Source organism: Pleurodeles waltl, chromosome 3_2 (assembly GCF_031143425.1).
Source record: "Pleurodeles waltl isolate 20211129_DDA chromosome 3_2, aPleWal1.hap1.20221129, whole genome shotgun sequence".
NCBI classification, from domain to species: domain Eukaryota; kingdom Metazoa; phylum Chordata; class Amphibia; order Caudata; family Salamandridae; genus Pleurodeles; species Pleurodeles waltl.
The window spans coordinates 199,266,114-199,285,026 of record NC_090441.1 but is presented as its reverse complement, the minus strand read 5'-3'; the positions used below and the strand labels follow the sequence as shown (position 1 = coordinate 199,285,026).

Genomic DNA, 18,913 nt, shown 5'->3' with positions numbered 1-18,913 from the left:
TTTTTCAGGAGTGGCTTGACCTCTGCTTGTTACCATGCTTTGGGGATGGTGACCGTCCTGATGGATTTGTTGAAGATGGGAGAGAGGGTGCTGCTGACTTCCTTCTGGCCCAGGTTGAAGATGTAATGTGGGCAGGGGTCATTGGGTGAGTTGGAGTGGGTTGAGGTCAGGAGTTGCTGTTTCCTGGATGGATAGTGGCTTTCAGTCCGTGATGAGGTGGCTGGGGGAGTCCTCAGACGGGATCAGTAGGTGTTTGATGCTGGTGAGTTGGGGGTCATAATTTACGTAGATGGCTGTGTTTTGTTGTGGAAGTAGTCAGCTAGTGAATCGCAGAGGGCCAGGGTGGTTTGGATTGTGGAGAGTGGCATGGGCCACCTAGAGGGCAGAAGAAAGTGAGGACCGCAGCCCCCAGTTATGAGGCACATCACTGGGGTCACATGCATACTCCACCTAAGGAGAGGGGCACGGACCACCTGGAGATGGGAAAAGTGAGGACCGCACTATGGCATGACCCTCGTTATTGGGTTACGCATGCATACTTCACCTACGGACAGGGGCATGGGCCACCTAAGGCACATCACTGGGTCACTCGCAGATACTCCACCCCGTGGAAAGGGCCAGAGCCACCTGGAGGACGGGGGGAGTGAGGAGCACAGCCTTCAGTTATGAGGCACGTCATTCGGCCAGTCTCACATACTTCATCCTAGAAGAGGGGCAAGGGCCACCTGGCAGACAGGAGATGACATAGCCTCTGGCATATGAGGCACATCAGTGGGTCACTTGGACATTCCCCATCCTAGGGGAGGGGTCACCTGGAGGACTGCAGCCTCCGCATGATTCACGTCACTTTCACATACTCCATCCTAGGAGAGGGCAGAAGCCACCTGGAGGACGGTGGGTGGGGGGGAGAGGGAGGTACGTGAGGACCACAACCTCCGGCATGATTTACGTCACTGGGTGACTCTCACATACTCCGTCCTAGGAGATGGGAAGGAGGCCCCTCCCTGTCCTGGAGAGAGGAGGGGGTGTTTTTCTTCTGTGGGGGTAAGCTGATCACTGACGGAACCACCCCTGGCATCATTGAGATCTGTCCCTTGTGTTCACTCTGTCTCCCTCTTCAGGGTCTGCCTTCCCAGCCCCCACTGCCCCGCGCCCTTGTGTATAAATATTTCCAGAGAGCAGTGAGTGTGTGGGTGTGGGCGCATTCCAGGCATATCCAGACCGCGGGCTTGGAGAGGGGTAGTGAGCAGAGGGGGGCTTGGCACAGGGAGACGACGGGAATCCCCGGGCTGACCAGAGGGTAAGCGTCCGGGACAGAGGAGGGCAGAGACCCTCCTGCGGTGAGAGTTCGAGCACACATGGGGTGAGGGTCTGTGGGAGGGAGGAGGCAAAGACCCTCCTGTAGTGAGTCTGAGCACAGATGAGCAGGGTGTAAAGAGATGCGGGTGTGTGAGGGATGGAGGGGGTAGAGACCCTCCTGAAGTGAGTCTGAGCACAGATGAGTAAGCAGATGAGGGTCTGAGAGAGGGAGAGTGCAGAGACCTCCTATAGTGAGAGTCTGAGCACAGATGAGCAGGGGGTGAAGAGAAATGAGGGTCTGTGGGAGGGAGGGGGCAAAGTCCTCCTGTAGTGAGAGCCTGAGCACGGGGTAAGGAGATGAGGGTCTGTGAGAGATGGATGGGGCAGAGACCCTCCTGTAGTGATAGTCTGAGCACAGATGAGCAGGGAGTAAGGAGATGAGGGCCTGTGAAAGGAGGAGGGGGTGCAGAGACCCTCCTGTTGTGAGTCTGAGCTCAGATGAGTAAGGAGGTGAGGGTCTGTGAGCTGGATGGGGCAGAGACCCTCCTCTAGTGAGAGTCTGAGCACAGATGAGTAAGGAGGTGAGGGTCTGTGCGAGATGGAAGGGGCAGAGACCCTCCTGTAGTGAGTACAGATGAGCAGGGGGTGAGGAGGTGAGGGTCTGGGAGGGAGGGGGCAAAGGCCCTCCTGTAGTGAGTCTGAGCAGGGAGTAAGGAGATGAGGGTCTGTGAGATGGTGGGGCAGAAACACGCCTGTAGTAAGAGTCTGAGCATGTACGAGCAGGGTGTAAGGAGATGAGGGTCTGTGAGAGATGGAGGAGGCAGAAATACGCCTGTAGTGAGCCTGAGCACGTATGAGCAGGGGTAAGGAGGTGAGGGTCTGTGAGAGATGGAAGAGGAAGAGACCCTCCTGTAGTGAGAGTACAGATGAGCAGGGAGTAAGGAGATGAGGGTCTGTGAGGAGGAGGAGGGGGGGGGGGCAGAGACCTCCTGTAGTGAGTCTGAGCACAGATGAGCAGTGGGTAAGGAAGTAAGGATAAAGTAATTGGGGAGTCCCTCAGACTGAGCAGAGGTGTGAGGGGTAGGGGCTGTGAGTAGTGCGGGGCCGGGGTAGGTATTGAGTCGAGGCCCTCTGGTGATGGTGAGTGAGCACAACTAAGAGGAGGATTAAAGTAGATTTGGGAGATTGGGGGACAAGCTGAACAGAAGGTGGACTGGAGGTTAATGGTCTGTGAGGCGGGTGCTGTAAGACCGGCTGAGAGATCCGAGCAGAGAGTCCGTGAGGCGAGAACGGCGACTAGACAGAGCAGCAGAGGTAGATGGGGAGATGTAAGGAGCCTGGGGAGAACAGGGTGAGCACAGGCTGTGTAAGAAGGTCTGTAGGTGAGGCAGAGGTCTGTGAGGCGAGAGCAGTGATCAGACAGCAGCAGAGGTAGATGTGGGGGGGATGTGAGGAGCCTGGGGAGAACAGGGTGAGCACAGGCTGTGTAAGAAGGTCTGTAGGTGGGGCAGAGGTCTGTGAGGTGAGAGCAGTGATCAGACAGCAGCAGAGGTAGATGTGGGGGGATGTGAGGAGCCTGGGGAGAACAGGGTGAGCACAGGCTGTGTAAGAAGGTCTGTAGGTGGGGCAGAGGTCTGTGAGGTGAGAGCAGTGATCAGACAGCAGCAGAGGTAGATGTGGGGGGGATGTGAGGAGCCTGGGGAGAACAGGGTGAGCACAGGCTGTGTAAGAAGGTCTGTAGGTGGGGCAGAGGTCTGTGAGGTGAGAGCAGTGATCAGACAGCAGCAGAGGTAGATGTGGGGGGGATGTGAGGAGCCTGGGGAGAACAGGGTGAGCACAGGCTGTGTAAGAAGGTCTGTAGGTGGGGCAGAGGTCTGTGAGGTGAGAGCCGTGATCAGACAGCAGCAGAGGTAGATGGGGAGATGTAAGGAGCCTGGGGAGAACAGGGTGAGCACAGGCTGTGTAAGAAGGTCTGTAGGTGGGGCAGAGGTCTGTGAGGTGAGAGCAGTGATCAGACAGCAGCAGAGGTAGATGTGGGGGGATGTGAGGAGCCTGGGGAGAACAGGGTGAGCACAGGCTGTGTAAGAAGGTCTGTAGGTGGGGCAGAGGTCTGTGAGGTGAGAGCAGTGATCAGACAGCAGCAGAGGTAGATGTGGGGGGGATGTGAGGAGCCTGGGGAGAACAGGGTGAGCACAGGCTGTGTAAGAAGGTCTGTAGGTGGGGCAGAGGTCTGTGAGGTGAGAGCAGTGATCAGACAGCAGCAGAGGTAGATGTGGGGGGGATGTGAGGAGCCTGGGGAGAACAGGGTGAGCACAGGCTGTGTAAGAAGGTCTGTAGGTGGGGCAGAGGTCTGTGAGGTGAGAGCAGTGATCAGACAGCAGCAGAGGTAGATGTGGGGGGGATGTGAGGAGCCTGGGGAGGACAGGGTGAGCACAGGCTGTGTAAGAAGGTCTGTAGGTGGGGCAGAGGTCTGTGAGGTGAGAGCAGTGATCAGACCGCAGCAGAGGTAGATGTGGGGGGATGTGAGGAGCCTGGGGAGAACAGGGTGAGCACAGGCTGTGTAAGAAGGTCTGTAGGTGGGGCAGAGGTCTGTGAGGTGAGAGCAGTGATCAGACAGCAGCAGAGGTAGATGTGGGGGGGATGTGAGGAGCCTGGGGAGAACAGGGTGAGCACAGGCTGTGTAAGAAGGTCTGTAGGTGGGGCAGAGGTCTGTGAGGTGAGAGCAGTGATCAGACAGCAGCAGAGGTAGATGTGGGGGGATGTGAGGAGCCTGGGGAGAACAGGGTGAGCACAGGCTGTGTAAGAAGGTCTGTAGGTGGGGCAGAGGTCTGTGAGGTGAGAGCAGTGATCAGACAGCAGCAGAGGTAGATGTGGGGGGGATGTGAGGAGCCTGGGGAGAACAGGGTGAGCACAGGCTGTGTAAGAAGGTCTGTAGGTGGGGCAGAGGTCTGTGAGGTGAGAGCAGTGATCAGACAGCAGCAGAGGTAGATGTGGGGGGGATGTGAGGAGCCTGGGGAGAACAGGGTGAGCACAGGCTGTGTAAGAAGGTCTGTAGGTGGGGCAGAGGTCTGTGAGGTGAGAGCAGTGATCAGACAGCAGCAGAGGTAGATGGGGAGATGTAAGGAGCCTGGGGAGAACAGGGTGAGCACAGGCTGTGTAAGAAGGTCTGTAGGTGGGGCAGAGGTCTGTGAGGTGAGAGCAGTGATCAGACAGCAGCAGAGGTAGATGTGGGGGGATGTGAGGAGCCTGGGGAGAACAGGGTGAGCACAGGCTGTGTAAGAAGGTCTGTAGGTGGGGCAGAGGTCTGTGAGGTGAGAGCAGTGATCAGACAGCAGCAGAGGTAGATGTGGGGGGGATGTGAGGAGCCTGGGGAGAACAGGGTGAGCACAGGCTGTGTAAGAAGGTCTGTAGGTGGGGCAGAGGTCTGTGAGGTGAGAGCAGTGATCAGACAGCAGCAGAGGTAGATGTGGGGGGGATGTGAGGAGCCTGGGGAGAACAGGGTGAGCACAGGCTGTGTAAGAAGGTCTGTAGGTGGGGCAGAGGTCTGTGAGGTGAGAGCAGTGATCAGACAGCAGCAGAGGTAGATGTGGGGGGGATGTGAGGAGCCTGGGGAGGACAGGGTGAGCACAGGCTGTGTAAGAAGGTCTGTAGGTGGGGCAGAGGTCTGTGAGGTGAGAGCAGTGATCAGACCGCAGCAGAGGTAGATGTGGGGGGATGTGAGGAGCCTGGGGAGAACAGGGTGAGCACAGGCTGTGTAAGAAGGTCTGTAGGTGGGGCAGAGGTCTGTGAGGTGAGAGCAGTGATCAGACAGCAGCAGAGGTAGATGTGGGGGGGATGTGAGGAGCCTGGGGAGAACAGGGTGAGCACAGGCTGTGTAAGAAGGTCTGTAGGTGGGGCAGAGGTCTGTGAGGTGAGAGCAGTGATCAGACAGCAGCAGAGGTAGATGTGGGGGGGATGTGAGGAGCCTGGGGAGAACAGGGTGAGCACAGGCTGTGTAAGAAGGTCTGTAGGTGGGGCAGAGGTCTGTGAGGTGAGAGCAGTGATCAGACAGCAGCAGAGGTAGATGTGGGGGGGTGTGAGGAGCCTGGGGAGAACAGGGTGAGCACAGGCTGTGTAAGAAGGTCTGTAGGTGGGGCAGAGGTCTGTGAGGTGAGAGCAGTGATCAGACAGCAGCAGAGGTAGATGTGGGGGGATGTGAGGAGCCTGGGGAGAACAGGGTGAGCACAGGCTGTGTAAGAAGGTCTGTAGGTGGGGCAGAGGTCTGTGGTGAGAGCAGTGATCAGACAGCAGCAGAGGTAGATGTGGGGGGATGTGAGGAGCCTGGGGAGAACAGGGTGAGCACAGGCTGTGTAAGAAGGTCTGTAGGTGGGGCAGAGGTCTGTGGTGAGAGCAGTGATCAGACAGCAGCAGAGGTAGATGGGGAGATGTAAGGAGCCTGGGGAGAACAGGGTGAGCACAGGCTGTGTAAGAAGGTCTGTAGGTGGGGCAGAGGTCTGTGGTGAGAGCAGTGATCAGACAGCAGCAGAGGTAGATGGGGAGATGTGAGGAGCCTGGGGAGAACAGGGTGAGCACAGGCTGTGTAAGAAGGTCTGTAGGTGGGGCAGAGGTCTGTGAGGCGAGAGCAGTGATCAGACAGCAGCAGAGGTAGATGTGGGGGGGATGTGAGGAGCCTGGGGAGAACAGGGTGAGCACAGGCTGTGTAAGAAGGTCTGTAGGTGGGGCAGAGGTCTGTGAGGCGAGAGCAGTGATCAGACAGCAGCAGAGGTAGATGTGGGGGGATGTGAGGAGCCTGGGGAGAACAGGGTGAGCACAGGCTGTGTAAGAAGGTCTGTAGGTGGGGCAGAGGTCTGTGAGGCGAGAGCAGTGATCAGACAGCAGCAGAGGTAGATGTGGGGAGATGTAAGGAGCCTGGGGAGAACAGGGTGAGCACAGGCTGTGTAAGAAGGTCTGTAGGTGGGGCAGAGGTCTGTGAGGCGAGAGCAGTGATCAGACAGCAGCAGAGGTAGATGTGGGGGGATGTGAGGAGCCTGGGGAGAACAGGGTGAGCACAGGCTGTGTAAGAAGGTCTGTAGGTGGGGCAGAGGTCTGTGAGGTGAGAGCAGTGATCAGACAACAGCAGAGGTAGATGGGGAGATGTGAAGAGCAGCAAAAAATGTGTCTGAAGGTCTGTAGGTGAGATGGGGCAGAGGTCTGAGGCCTGGGGAACTGGAGGCTGTGAGCACGAGCAGAGGGTTGGAGAGAAGGAGCCCGAGGGAGGTGGGCAGAGATAGTGGAGGGATGCTTAAAGTACTGGGCAGTTAGTAGTTTGGGCTTGAGACCAGGCCTAACAGAAGGTAGGTAAACAAGTGAGGAGGAGATAGTGAGTAGGTGGCCGGGTACATGTGAGGGTCTTCAGGGGCGGAGAGATGATCAGAGGACAGGAGCAGGACCTCGGGTGGGAGGGGTGATGACAGGTCCTGGAGAGGGTAGGTAAGAAAGTGAGAGGGGCTGTGATTGGAGGGTGAGTAGTAAAAGAGCGACAGTCGGAAGAGGGGGCAAGAGAAACCGTGATAGGGCAGAGATCCTGCAGTAGTGGGAGAGTCGGTAGTGCAGGGTGGTGGAAGAGGGCATGTGGTGGCATTCGGAAGTGCCAGCGGTGCTGGTAACTTTGGACCACTGCACTTCTTGTTCTTATTGATCTTTATTTGTACTATGCATGGAGGCGGCAACCAGGAAAAGTAGGTCTTTTTAATGTTTCTTGAACTAAGAGACAAGGCGAAGGCATTTCAATAAACGGTTGAAAGTATTCCCTGGGTGTTCCAGGCCAGATAAGGTGAGGTTCAGTGTGTGCCAGGGCAGATAGTGTGTCGGGGCAGACAGGGTGAGGTTCAGTCTGTGCCAGGGCTGAGAGGAGAGGGAAGTTCCTTCGGGCAAACCGTGGTCGTAATCGGTAGTCCTTGTGGCCCTTAAAGTGCTTCCTTTCATCTCAATGAAAGCCAGGAGTTGTGGCACATATAGAAATGGGCCAGGACAGACACAAAAACAAGCAAGGTCACTAGATCTCCCCTGTGAGCTAATAGTTTTGGCAATATTTAGTAGCCATGCTGCACATTAGCGCAGATGCTTTGAAGTGTGACTAAAACTAATTTAAACAAGCATGGGAAAAGCCAGTAGGTCTCCCCTGTGTAAGAGCTGTTGGCTTTGCCAGTGTGATTTAGCAGCTGTTCAACATGGCTAAAAGTGGCGTGGAATTGAGTGTTGTAAAGTTGAGTGTCATGTAGTAGAGTGTTACAGAGCGGCGTTGAGTCATGGTGTAGAGTTGAGTAGCGTGGAGTGTTGTGAAGGGAGTGGAAGGGCATAGAGTGTTGTAGAGGGTCAGTGGTGTGGCAGAGGATTGAGTGGTACAGATCAGAGTGCAGTGGTGTAGAGGGAGTGCTGTAGAGCGGAGTAAATTGTCATGAGTGGCAAAGTGGTGTGGAGTGTCGGAAAGTAGACTGTCGTGGAGTAGAGTGTGGTGTTATAGAGTGACAGAGCTGTGTGGAGTGGTGTAGCATTGAGTGTCATGGAAAGGCGTGGTATGGCAGTGTAGTGTCTTGGAAGAAGTAGTGTCAGAGTGGAAGGGCATAAAGTGTTGTGGAGTGGCATAGATGGTGTTGGGAAGAGTAGAGTGGTATAGAGCAGAGTAGATTGTCGTAGAGTGTAGTAGTGTAGTAGAGTGTAATGGCATTGAGTAGTGTGTTATAGAATCAAGTGGAGTAAAGTAGCATGGAGTGGCGCAGAGGAGTTGTGTAAAGCATCGTGGGGTAGTGTAGAGTGGCATATAATGTAGAATGGAGTGGCAAAGAGAAGAGACATAGAGTGAGCAGAGTGGTCTAGGCCTGGAGTCTAATGCTGTAAAGTACAGTGGTGCAAAGAAGATTGGCCTAGAGTGCCGTGGTTTAGAGTGCACTGGTTTTGAGTAAAGTGGTGTAGAGTGTGTTGGCATAGATTAAGTAGATTGGAGTAGTGCAGCATAGAGTGCAGTGGCATAGAGGGCGTAGAGTTGATTGCTTCAGAGTAGAGTGCTGCAGCATAGAGTGCAGTGGCGTAGAGTCGATTGCTGTGGAGTGCTGCAGCATAGAGTGCAGTGGCGTAGAGTCGATTGCTTCAGAGTAGAGCGCTGCAGCATAGAGTGCAGTGGCATAGAGGGCGTAGAGTCGATTGCTTCAGAGTAGAGCGCTGCAGCATAGAGTGCAGTGCCGTAGAGTCGATTGCTTCAGAGTAGAGCGCTGCAGCATAGAGTGCAGTGGCATAGAGGGCGTAGAGTCGATTGCTTCAGAATAGAGTGCTGCAGCAGAGAGTGCAGTTGCGTAGAGTCGATTGCTTCAGAGTAGAGCGCTGCAGCATAGAGTGCAGTGGCGTAGAGTCGATTGCTGTGGAGTGGTGCAGCATAGAGTGCAGTGGCGTAGAGTAGATTGCTGTAGAGTGGTGCAGCATAGAGTGCAGTGGCGTAGAGTAGATTGCTTCAGAGTAGTGGTGCAGCATAGAGTGCAGTGGCGTAGAGTCTATTGCTTCAGAGTAGAGTGGTGCAGCATAGAGTGCAGTGGCGTAGAGTCGATTGCTGTGGAGTGGTGCAGCATAGAGTGCAGAGGTGTAGACTAGAGTGGTGTAGTGCAGTGATGTAGAGTCGCGCGCATTACAGTGGCATAGAGTGCAGTGGCATAGAGATGAGTGGTACAGAGGTGAGTGCAGTGGCATAGAGATGAGTGGTACAGAGGTGAGTGCAGTGGCATAGAGAAAGAGGAATTGATATCTTTGTGTCCCGAAAAAAACAAAACTTGAAACCGAAGTAGTAATTTGTTTTCAGTATGTTCTCGATGCAAGATTGGCCTTGTGCGACTGACCTCTTGCACAGATAGAGCGCCATAAATGTAAAAAAAAATTAAAAGGGGACAGCGGAAGAGACGCCTGCTAAAGTGCTATGGAATATTACTGATGAGGATTTGTTGTTGTTTGGAAAGAACATATTGGCGTAGGTTAGAGGTGATAACGCAAGCAGGTCAAATCCATTATAAAGAGAGCGTGCTCCGTGGCAGAGGTAGTGAGTGTGCCCTGAGTTTTATTGATATTAATAAAAAATGTAGCTGTATCTTACTGCGAAACAGTACATTATTATTTTATATTGATCGTATTTTTGGCATAAGGTGTTATTGCAGATAGTACTTGTCATGTACCTACGGCGCCCTAAGTATTGTTGTATAGGCTAGGACTGGAAAAGTAATATAAAGCGAGAGGCCTGTTTGTGTTGCTTATTTGATTTAATAAGTAAAAGACAGGGACTGAAGAGCAAATATTTGTAATTGTCTGGGGTGAAAGGGCATGAAGGATGCAGTGTAATGGTGGTTTGAGCGTGTGGCGAAAGTCGACACAGTGTCCGGCAAAGTGTTAAAAGAACCTAAAGGCAAATTCTGAAGCTTTGAAGTTGGAGAGGGGCTGGGGGTGGTTAGACCTCTGGGTGGGTGGAGGAGGGATTCTCAGAGTGGCTCTAAGATTGTGGTGCCTGTTTGTTTACAAGTAGTAGGTAGGTTATTTACAATTTGTGCATAAAAGCACATAGGAGTAAAATTACCATCCTGGAGTCAGTAGACTAGCTGTCTCAATGGAAGTTGGGACTTTGTAAAAGTATGTGGGATTGGGGAGGGGCGAGGTGAGTCTAGGGATAGAGGAATATGAAGATGGCTGAAGTGAAGTTGTCGTTTATGTTCATTGTATTTGTGTTGGGCATGCTGCCACTGTACCTGCTGCACAAATGTAATGCCTGGTCTGGTAAGTGTGATTCAGAATGACCGACAAAGAGACCGGTGTGTTGGTGTGTGTACCCCGAAGAAGGGTGATAAGTTGTGGTGTTAATAAAAACACAATTGCATTCATTGTATTCTAAAATGGAGCTAGGGTCAAAATGTATGTTCTGGTACAGGCAGTGTGTGGTATCTCCTCGTGCAAATAAAGGAATTGTGTTCTTTTTGTCTGTTTGAAATGTAAACTGAAGCATTAGCATATGTTTTTAATGTTTCCATGAGTTCTTGTTGTACTGGTGTCACTGCACTTGCTGTTTGAAAATAAACTAAGCTCCTGGAGGTGTGTGTGTGTTCCGAGGATAGTTAAGGTGCTGCTCAGAAGAGCAATGATGGGGTGTTTATGGTGAACAACTTTGCCTTTTGGCCTATGCTGAACTTGCCCCAGTGTGATTTTCAGACACCAGGACATGTTTAGCACCACCTGCACTGTTGTCTTTCATTCTAAACAGCAACACGCATGTGGAAGGGGGCTTTTTAATTTTCACCTCCAGCTGATTCAAAGCTAAAGGCTGAAGTTAAGAGGCCATCAGGCCTCCTCTTGTTCCAATCTGATGCTAAATGGGTGTGGCCTGGAGGCTCACACTTAGATGCGAATGGAAAGGAGGGGGGGCGGGGAAGGCTCTCAGCTTGTTATCACTTCTCTGGTGCTTAAGAGGCAGCTTTTGACTGTTAATCCCTGTTTGTAAGCTAAATGCATGCGCTGTAAGAGTCGGATGTGTTGGTTTGTCCCAGTATTTGCACAAATAACCGTGTAAATACCACTTTTATTTCTTTTATAGTGCTACTCATTCCTGTGCAGGATGTCAGAGCGCTTTACATATCATACATATTATACATCGCCAATAAATGATGTAGGTAAATCAATATACAAGATGTTTGTTGCACAAAACAGTGAGTTACAAGGTGTAGGGGTCACATGTCCTTCATAGCTCACTGTGCCATATTAGGGTTATAATTTATTAACTACAGATAACAAAAGGATCTCTGTATTAAAAGCAGTAACACTTAGCTATCTAGCTAAAATAAGTCTGTCAGCCACATGTTATCTGATGTGCTGTTTAAGGGTTATGTTTCAGCCTCATAAGTGGAGCACAGGAGGGGCACGAGCTGGCTTAAAGGGGAGAGTAATCTGCATCCCACTTTCCTGTAAATGCTCTCAGTTTGAAGTGAGCAAAAGCAAACACCAAGCTCCCTCAGTGACACAGCTTGACATTTGATCTGTCTTTGAATGCACAGCAAATGTGACAAGGTAAGAACAAGATTTATAGGCCTCTTTACAGAAAGCGAGTTACAGTAAACCAGGTTTAGGCAACGGGAGAGACATTCAAGCTGGACCGCCTAAAGCAAATAAAGCCAGCAAACAGATATCCACCAGAAAATGTGAGTTACGAACCACAAAGCCAGTTGTAAGCATCAGGCGGAATGCATTCCTAGGTCAACTTTCTAAATGTCTTCAAAATGTCTTTAGCAAACCAGACAGCTTCACTATCTGATAGGCTGCAAACGAAAAACCACTATGACGTAGCCATGGCGAATGCTTTTTTAAGCACATTAGCGCTGCAGACATCAGTGTCCTTTTTTTAATTATTATTTTTAGCCATGCTGTACAACAGCCATGCCGCTACACGGCATGGCTACGAATCATTGCTCAACTGTGCAATGCCCATGCTGTACAGCATGAACAAAAGGCATCGGCAGAGACAATCTCAGTGGTGAGAACTATTGGCTAAGCCAGTGCTTGTTAGACCTCGGCACAATACCTCTTTGATTCAGAGTTATTCTTCTCATGTGTGGCAAACAATTCTATCACATAAAGAAAGCAATTGTTCCCAGGTCTATGTCTTAGTGAAGATTCGTTTGAAAGCAGATACCATCTGTTGTCACAAACATCCATTTCAAAGGATAGAAGGGTTAGTTGCAGTGCGAGTGGCAAAGTAAAACATAGCTAAGAATGGCAGAAGGTTCAGCAAGGACAGGGAAGAAATAAAATAAAAGTAGTGCCTCAATCACACTGCAATTAGCGGAAGGACAGCAGTCACGCTGAACCAATCACTGCTTGGTCCATGCTCCAGCCGAAGGAAGAGGAAGTGAAGCCAGCACGAGCTCACCAATTCGAAAGCAACAAGTAAAGTGACAGTGAAGCCAACAAACGTGAAGTAAAGGGCAGGATGCAAGCCTCTTGTTGTATACAACATGTCTCGCACGCGCTGTCACAGGTGAGACCTAACGAGGGTTACCCTGAAAGATTGAGACTGTGTGATCAGCCTACGTAGTCTCATTAGAAGTGACCTTTAAATTCCAGTAGAACCCTTAGAATGTGTGATCGCCCCATCAGAAGTGCGAGATCAGCTTTGTTGCAACAGAGCTGTATATCTTCAAATGGAGATTTAGCTGCCGTCATTTTCTGTTTGTTCAGTTACTCTTGGGATTGGATTTTTTACCCTAACAGAAGCTTAGTTTCCAAATGTCATGTAAATTCAGGTATTTTGCATAAACACCTTAACATACAATTGTGGAAATTACATGAGATTATGCTGGTGTCACCACATTTTTAAGGGACACTCCGGTTGTATCGATAACCCCAAAGGGGAAAATCTGGCACATTTTCCAGGTGGGAACATTTCAGTCTTTCCACCAAGCAGTCCAACATTGTAATCCTGGTTCTACTTCGGTAAATTGTTTGATCTTCAGGAAATTGTTTTGTCCTTATGCCTGTGTCCCATTATCTGTCATTTTGTCATAACACCCAAACAGTTCAATACGGGAAGTGACCATGAAGGGCAGTTCCCTAGGATAGCCCCAGCCGTACAGCTTTCATTCTAGTGAAACGTAAAGGAAGCCATAGTCCAGTGGCTGAACGGTGGGCTACTGCAGGGGTGGCAGGTCAGGAGCCATTATCTCTCCGTGGAACACCCTCACAGACCACTGAGCTGCCGGGATGGCTCAGCGACTTCAACGCTCACCAGTGACAAATGTGTTGACGTGAATGTCGTGAGTTTAGATCCCAACAGGACAGACTCGCCCTTCCATCATTTGCTGTACATTTTGTGCTAGTGTCACCGTAGCATTGATAATTTATAGCGCTTACATACACTGGATGACACTTTTTCTAATCATCCCAAACTCTAAGCAGTGAAGTGCTCCCGCTCGTTTGGTCCGATCATGCTGCAGTACACTTAGGTTGGATCTGTCAACTTCCAAACCCTCGGCAGTCTCCGCTGGGACAGAACAAAAGCGCTGCATGAGGAATAAACTGAAGTCCACTGAACTTCACGAGCGCCTGGAAGCTTCCAGGCCACTGCTGTTCGATAATTGCAACGAACCAGCTGCCCAGTATAACAAAGGGCTGCATGATGCTTCATAGAACTGGAAACCTTCAGGTGCAGTCCCTCAGCTCCTTGGTTTTCTCACACCTTAAGAAGGATGAGACAGAAATGTCCTAGGCAGGAAACAATCTGGTGGTAACAGTATTGTGAAGAGGAAAAGGTCAAATACAGAAACCTAATGCAGGATTATAAAAACTTTGTGGCAGGAAAAACGAAATACTACACAGGGAGTCAATCGGGATGCAAACTCCTTTAAAGAGCTTCTTAAAACTGTCCAGCTTTTAACTAGGCCCGGTCTCCCTACTGGTCCCCGCCCAGTCAGCCCTTTTGCCACACACTTGCAACCTTTTTAAAGATAAAGTGGAATCCGTCTACAGTGAATTCGATGCCACTAGATCCTCACATGCCCAAAGGAAGGTCGTTGGCTCCCAAATACCCAAACCAGTTGAGCTTCATAGCTCCCCTTCTTACGGGAAAGCAAGTGGTCGAAGTAATCCTGCATGCTAAGTCAGGTGCCCCTGATCCCCTACTGCCCAGTGAGTGCATGAGGCGGTGCACGAGGTAACCCCTGCAAGCACCACACTATTCAACAACATCATGCAAGAAGGATGCTTTCCTTCGGATTGGTTCTGTCATTACTTTAAACAAGCATTTTCAATGCAACGGGTCTCGCATTTGTTCGAGCTATTAGCATTGTAAGCAAAAAAAAAAAAAAACACGATCGCGCTATGCGGAAACCATGCTGAAAACATCGAGCCTAGATGTTTTTGGTACTTTACCGGTGCTGTGTAGGCGGGCTAAACACCGGAAAAGGCATGACGTATGCATGCCTTTCACAAATGAAAGCAGGCGGACTTTAAAAGGCAAGACCACAAACCAATGAAAGTGACTGACATGGCATGGGCGTGGTTTCAAGCCCAAAGAGATTACAGAATGGAGGGAGCACTTTGTGCTCACCCATAACACCCTCTCTGGGTCCGACAACAGAGTACAGCTACCGTCCAGTATCTCGCCTTCCCTTCCCTGCTAAGGCCATTGAGAAACATCTCAATAAAATGTTGTCAGATTTTTGGGAGAAAACATATCTTGAATGAGTCCCAGTTCTGGTTTAGGTCAGGCCAAAGGACCAAGACTGCCTAAGTTACAGTGGCAGAAGCGATGCAACTCACGGATAGCGCTGAGAAGGCTGTGGTGGTCCTTCCTTTGATACTGTGAGCCTAGTGGTCCTTTGAGGGGCTAGCGAAATAGGGATGGCTGGCTCTGCCGCTGACCTCCTCTCCTCGTTTTTAGAAGCTTGTGAGCAAAGGGTGGTGTTCCCCAAGGGTCTTACCTCAGTCCTGAGTTATATATCTATATCTATATCTATATCAAAAACGAAGTTGTCCTCATGTGAAAGCGCACTCCCAACAGGTTAATATAAATGGGAAGAAAAAGTAAAGCCAGCAACTCACAGTGAATTCTTTAAGCAGTTTCATTATTCCAGGCCTGAAGTTATAAAATCATCTCTGGACACGTGTTTCTAGGTCAATCCTTTCTTCAGCAGAGAAAAATATAAGTGTTTCACCCTTGTAGGTGCAGCCAGTGCTGGAGGTGTTCCAGGCATTTCTTTCTTACTGAAAAGACCGGCATGGCTTCAGCTTGTCTAATTACAGGCACCTGATTAGTCTCTTTAAATACTAGTCCGCCCCAGTGGGCCTCTCAAGTGAGCAGTGCATGCTGGTTGTGGTGGTCCTGCAATTTTTTTCATTTTGCCCCAAGTGGGTTGCTGGAGCCAAACGAAATAATGACCCAAAGTACAAAACCTTTGTAGGCGAATCCAAAGTAAAATTGTCAGATTTGCTGTGAATAACCCAACCTGATATTTTTCTCTGCTGAAGAAAGGATTGACCTTGAAACACGTGTCCAGAGATGATTTTATAACTTAAGGCCTGGAATAATGAAACTGCTTAAAGAATTCACTGTGAGTTGCTGGCTTTGCTTTTTCTTCCCGTTTATATTAACCTGTTGGGAGTGCGCTTTCACATGAGGACAACTTCGTTTTTGATAATTAACCGGCCTGTCCAGCCGGGAAGGCAGCACCACTGTACATCGTAGCAGGTCTGTGTGACTAAAAATGAATTGTCACATAAGAGCAATCAGGTTGGGTTATTCACAGCAAATCTGACAATTTTACTTTGGATTCGCCTACAAAGGTTTTGCACTTTGGGTCATTATTTAGTTTGGCTCCAGCAACCCACTTGGGGCAAAAAGAAAAAATTGCAGGACCACCCCAACCAGCATGCACTGCTCACTTGAGAGGCCCACTGGGGTGGACTAGTATTTAAAGAGACTAATCAGGTGCCTGTAATTAGACAAGCTGAAGCCATGCCGGTCTTTTCAGTAAGAAAGAAATGCCTGGAACACCTCCAGCACTGGCTGCACCTACAAGGGTGAAACACTTATATTTTTCTCTGTTGAAGAAAGGATTGACCTTGAAACACGTGTCCAGAGATGATTTTCTAACTTAAGGCCTGGAATAATGAAACTGCTTAAAGAATTCACTGTGAGTTCCTGGCTTTGCTTTTTCTTCCCGTTTATATTAACCTATTGGGAGTGCGCTTTCACATGAGGACAACTTCGTTTTTGATATATATATATATATGTTCGATGGCATGTGTAGCTGCAGATACACATGCTGTGCACAGTCCGCCGTCTGGTGTTGGGCTCGGAGTGTTACAAGTTGTTTTTCTTCGAAGAAGTCTTTCGAGTCACGAGACCGAGGGACTCCTCCCCTTTCGATTCCATTGCGCATGGGCGTCGACTCCATCTTAGATTGGTCGGAAAGTTAGTTAGAATCTCGGAAAAAACCGTCGGTATTGTTTGCGTTCGGTATCGGGTTAGTTAGAACAAATCGACACCGAATTTTGAAGAGCTCCGGTGGCCCCTGGGGTTTTTTCGATTCCCCCGTCGGGGCCTGGTCGGCCCGGCCACGTGCGACTTCAAGGCTGATGGAACGGACCCCATTCCGCTTCTGCCCAAAATGCCATAACAAGTATCCGTATACGGATCAGCATCTGGTCTGTAACTTGTGCTTGTCTCCCGAGCACAAGGAGGATACTTGTGAAGCCTGTCGAGCGTTTCTGTCGAGGAAAACGCTGAGAGACCGAAGAGCCAGGAGACTACAAATGGCGTCCACGCCGACAGGTCAAGAACGCTTCGAGGAGGAAGAAGCTTTCTCCATCCACGAGTCGGATTCTGAAGAACTCGACGCCGAAGAAACACACAAAACCGTGAGTAAGACGTCGAAAATAAAGACTCACGAGAAGTACACAAAAGCCCAGGGGACGCCACCGCCAACAGGCCATGGCTTAACCCGAAAACTAGGTGACCGATCCAAGGCACCGAAAAAGGGCATGCTAGTGTCGAAGTCATCCGACTCCGGTCGAGATACCGCCACACAGCAACCTCGGAGCCGAGACAGCGGCTCCGAGAAACTTCGGCACAGAGAAAGTGGCACCGAAGAATCTCGGCACCGAGACACCACGCCGAAACCAAAGCAGGTTTCTTCAGAGCCTAAAAAGACTTCCGAAAGGGTTTCGGTTCCGAAACATCCAGCCTCGGAGCCGAAAACTAGTTCCTATACAGAGGAACATGGACTAACCTCCCAATTACATAGATTTGGAGAGGAGCTTCAAGCTGTAGAGCCTGACTACACGCAAAGAAGACTTCATATTCATGAGGACACAGGGAAGATAACCACTCTTCCCCCAATCAAAATAAAGAGGAAACTTGCCTTTCAACAAAAGGACAAGCAACCACAAGCAAAGGTGGCAAGGAAATCAACCCCACCACCGTCTCCACCACCATCAATACATGCATCACCAGCAACAACTCCACCACTGATGCACTCACCAGCTCATACTACAATGAGTCAGGATGATCCAGATGCATGGGACCTTTACGATGTTCCAGTGTCTGACAACAGCCCAGAATCATATCCTACAAAACCGTCACCACCTGAGGACAGTACATCCTACACACAGGTGGTCGCAAGGGCAGCCGAATTTCACAACGTCACCTTACATTCTGAACCCATTGAGGATGACTTTATGTTTAACACCCTATCCTCCACCCATAGCCAGTACCAAAGTCTTCCCATGCTCCCAAGAATGCTAAAACATTCAAAAACAAATATTTCAGGAACCAGTGAAAGGCAGAGCCATAACTCCAAGGGTGGAGAAAAAGTACAAGCCACCGCCAACAGATCCAATCTATATTACAACACAACTAACACCAGACTCCGTAGTTGTCGGGGCAGCTCGTAAGAGAGCCAGCTCTCATACCTCAGGAGACTCACCACCTCCAGACAAGGAGAGCTGCAAATTTGATGCTGCGGGAAAAAGGGTTGCAGCACAAGCAGCGAATCAATGGCGTATCGCCAATTCACAAGCACTTTTGGCAAGATACGACAGAGCTCATTGGGATGAAATGCAACATTTCATCGAACACTTACCCAAGGAGTTCCAAAAAAGAGCGCAACAAGTGGTGGAAGAGGGACAAAGTATCTCAAATAATCAGATACAGTCTTCCATGGATGCAGCAGATACAGCTGCAAGGACAATAAACACTGCAATCACGATACGAAGGCACGCATGGCTGCGCACTTCAGGGTTCAAGCCGGAAATACAACAAGCTGTGCTCAATATGCCATTTAATGAACAGCAATTGTTTGGGCCGGAGGTCGACACTGCCATTGAGAAGCTCAAAAAAGACACCGATACAGCCAAAGCCATGGGCGCACTCTACTCCCCGCAGAGCAGAGGCACATTTCGGAAAACACCTTTTAGGGGAGGGTTTCGAGGTCAACCCACAGAAACCACAACCTCGCAAACAAGGCCTACTTACCAGGGTCAATATCAGAGGGGAGGTTTTCGGGGGCAATATAGAGGGGGCCAATTCCACAAAAATCGAGAAATTCCAAGGCCCCAAAACTCCTCAAAATAAACCGTGACTCACAAGTCACACAACCCCAACACACAACACCTGTGGGGGGAAGACTAAGCCAATTTTACAAACATTGGGAGGAAATAACAACAGACACTTGGGTCTTAGCAATTATCCAGCATGGTTATTGCATAGAATTTCTCCAATTCCCTCCAAACATCCCACCGAAAACACACAATATGTCAAAACAACATATAGATCTTCTAGGACTAGAAATTCAAGCATTGCTACAAAAAGACACAATAGAATTAGTACCAAGTCTACAAAAAAACAGGCGTTTACTCACTGTACTTTCTAATACCCAAAAAGGACAAAACTCTGAGACCGATACTAGATCTCAGAACAATAAATACCTACATCAAATCAGACCACTTTCACATGGTCACGTTGCAAGACATAATCCCACTGCTCAAACAGCAAGACTACATGACATTAGACCTAAAAGATGCGTATTTCCATATACCTATACATCCTTCACACAGGAAATAC

The 18,913-nt window shown here is 49.9% G+C and overlaps 1 protein-coding gene across 4 annotated transcripts in view; it reads left to right on the top strand.

Moving 5' to 3' along the window:
• Window positions 1-18,913, top strand: part of DNAJB2 (DnaJ heat shock protein family (Hsp40) member B2) — a 147,509-nt gene that overhangs the window by 31,711 nt on the left and 96,885 nt on the right. The window contains exon 1 of one of the 4 annotated variants that reach the window (XM_069227168.1): window positions 1,213-1,300. The exons of the other annotated variants lie outside the window; for them this stretch is intronic. The gene's annotated coding sequence lies outside the window, so the exon portion shown is untranslated. Of the gene's footprint in view, window positions 1-1,212; window positions 1,301-18,913 lie in introns of those variants that run through there. 4 annotated transcript variants of the gene reach the window in all.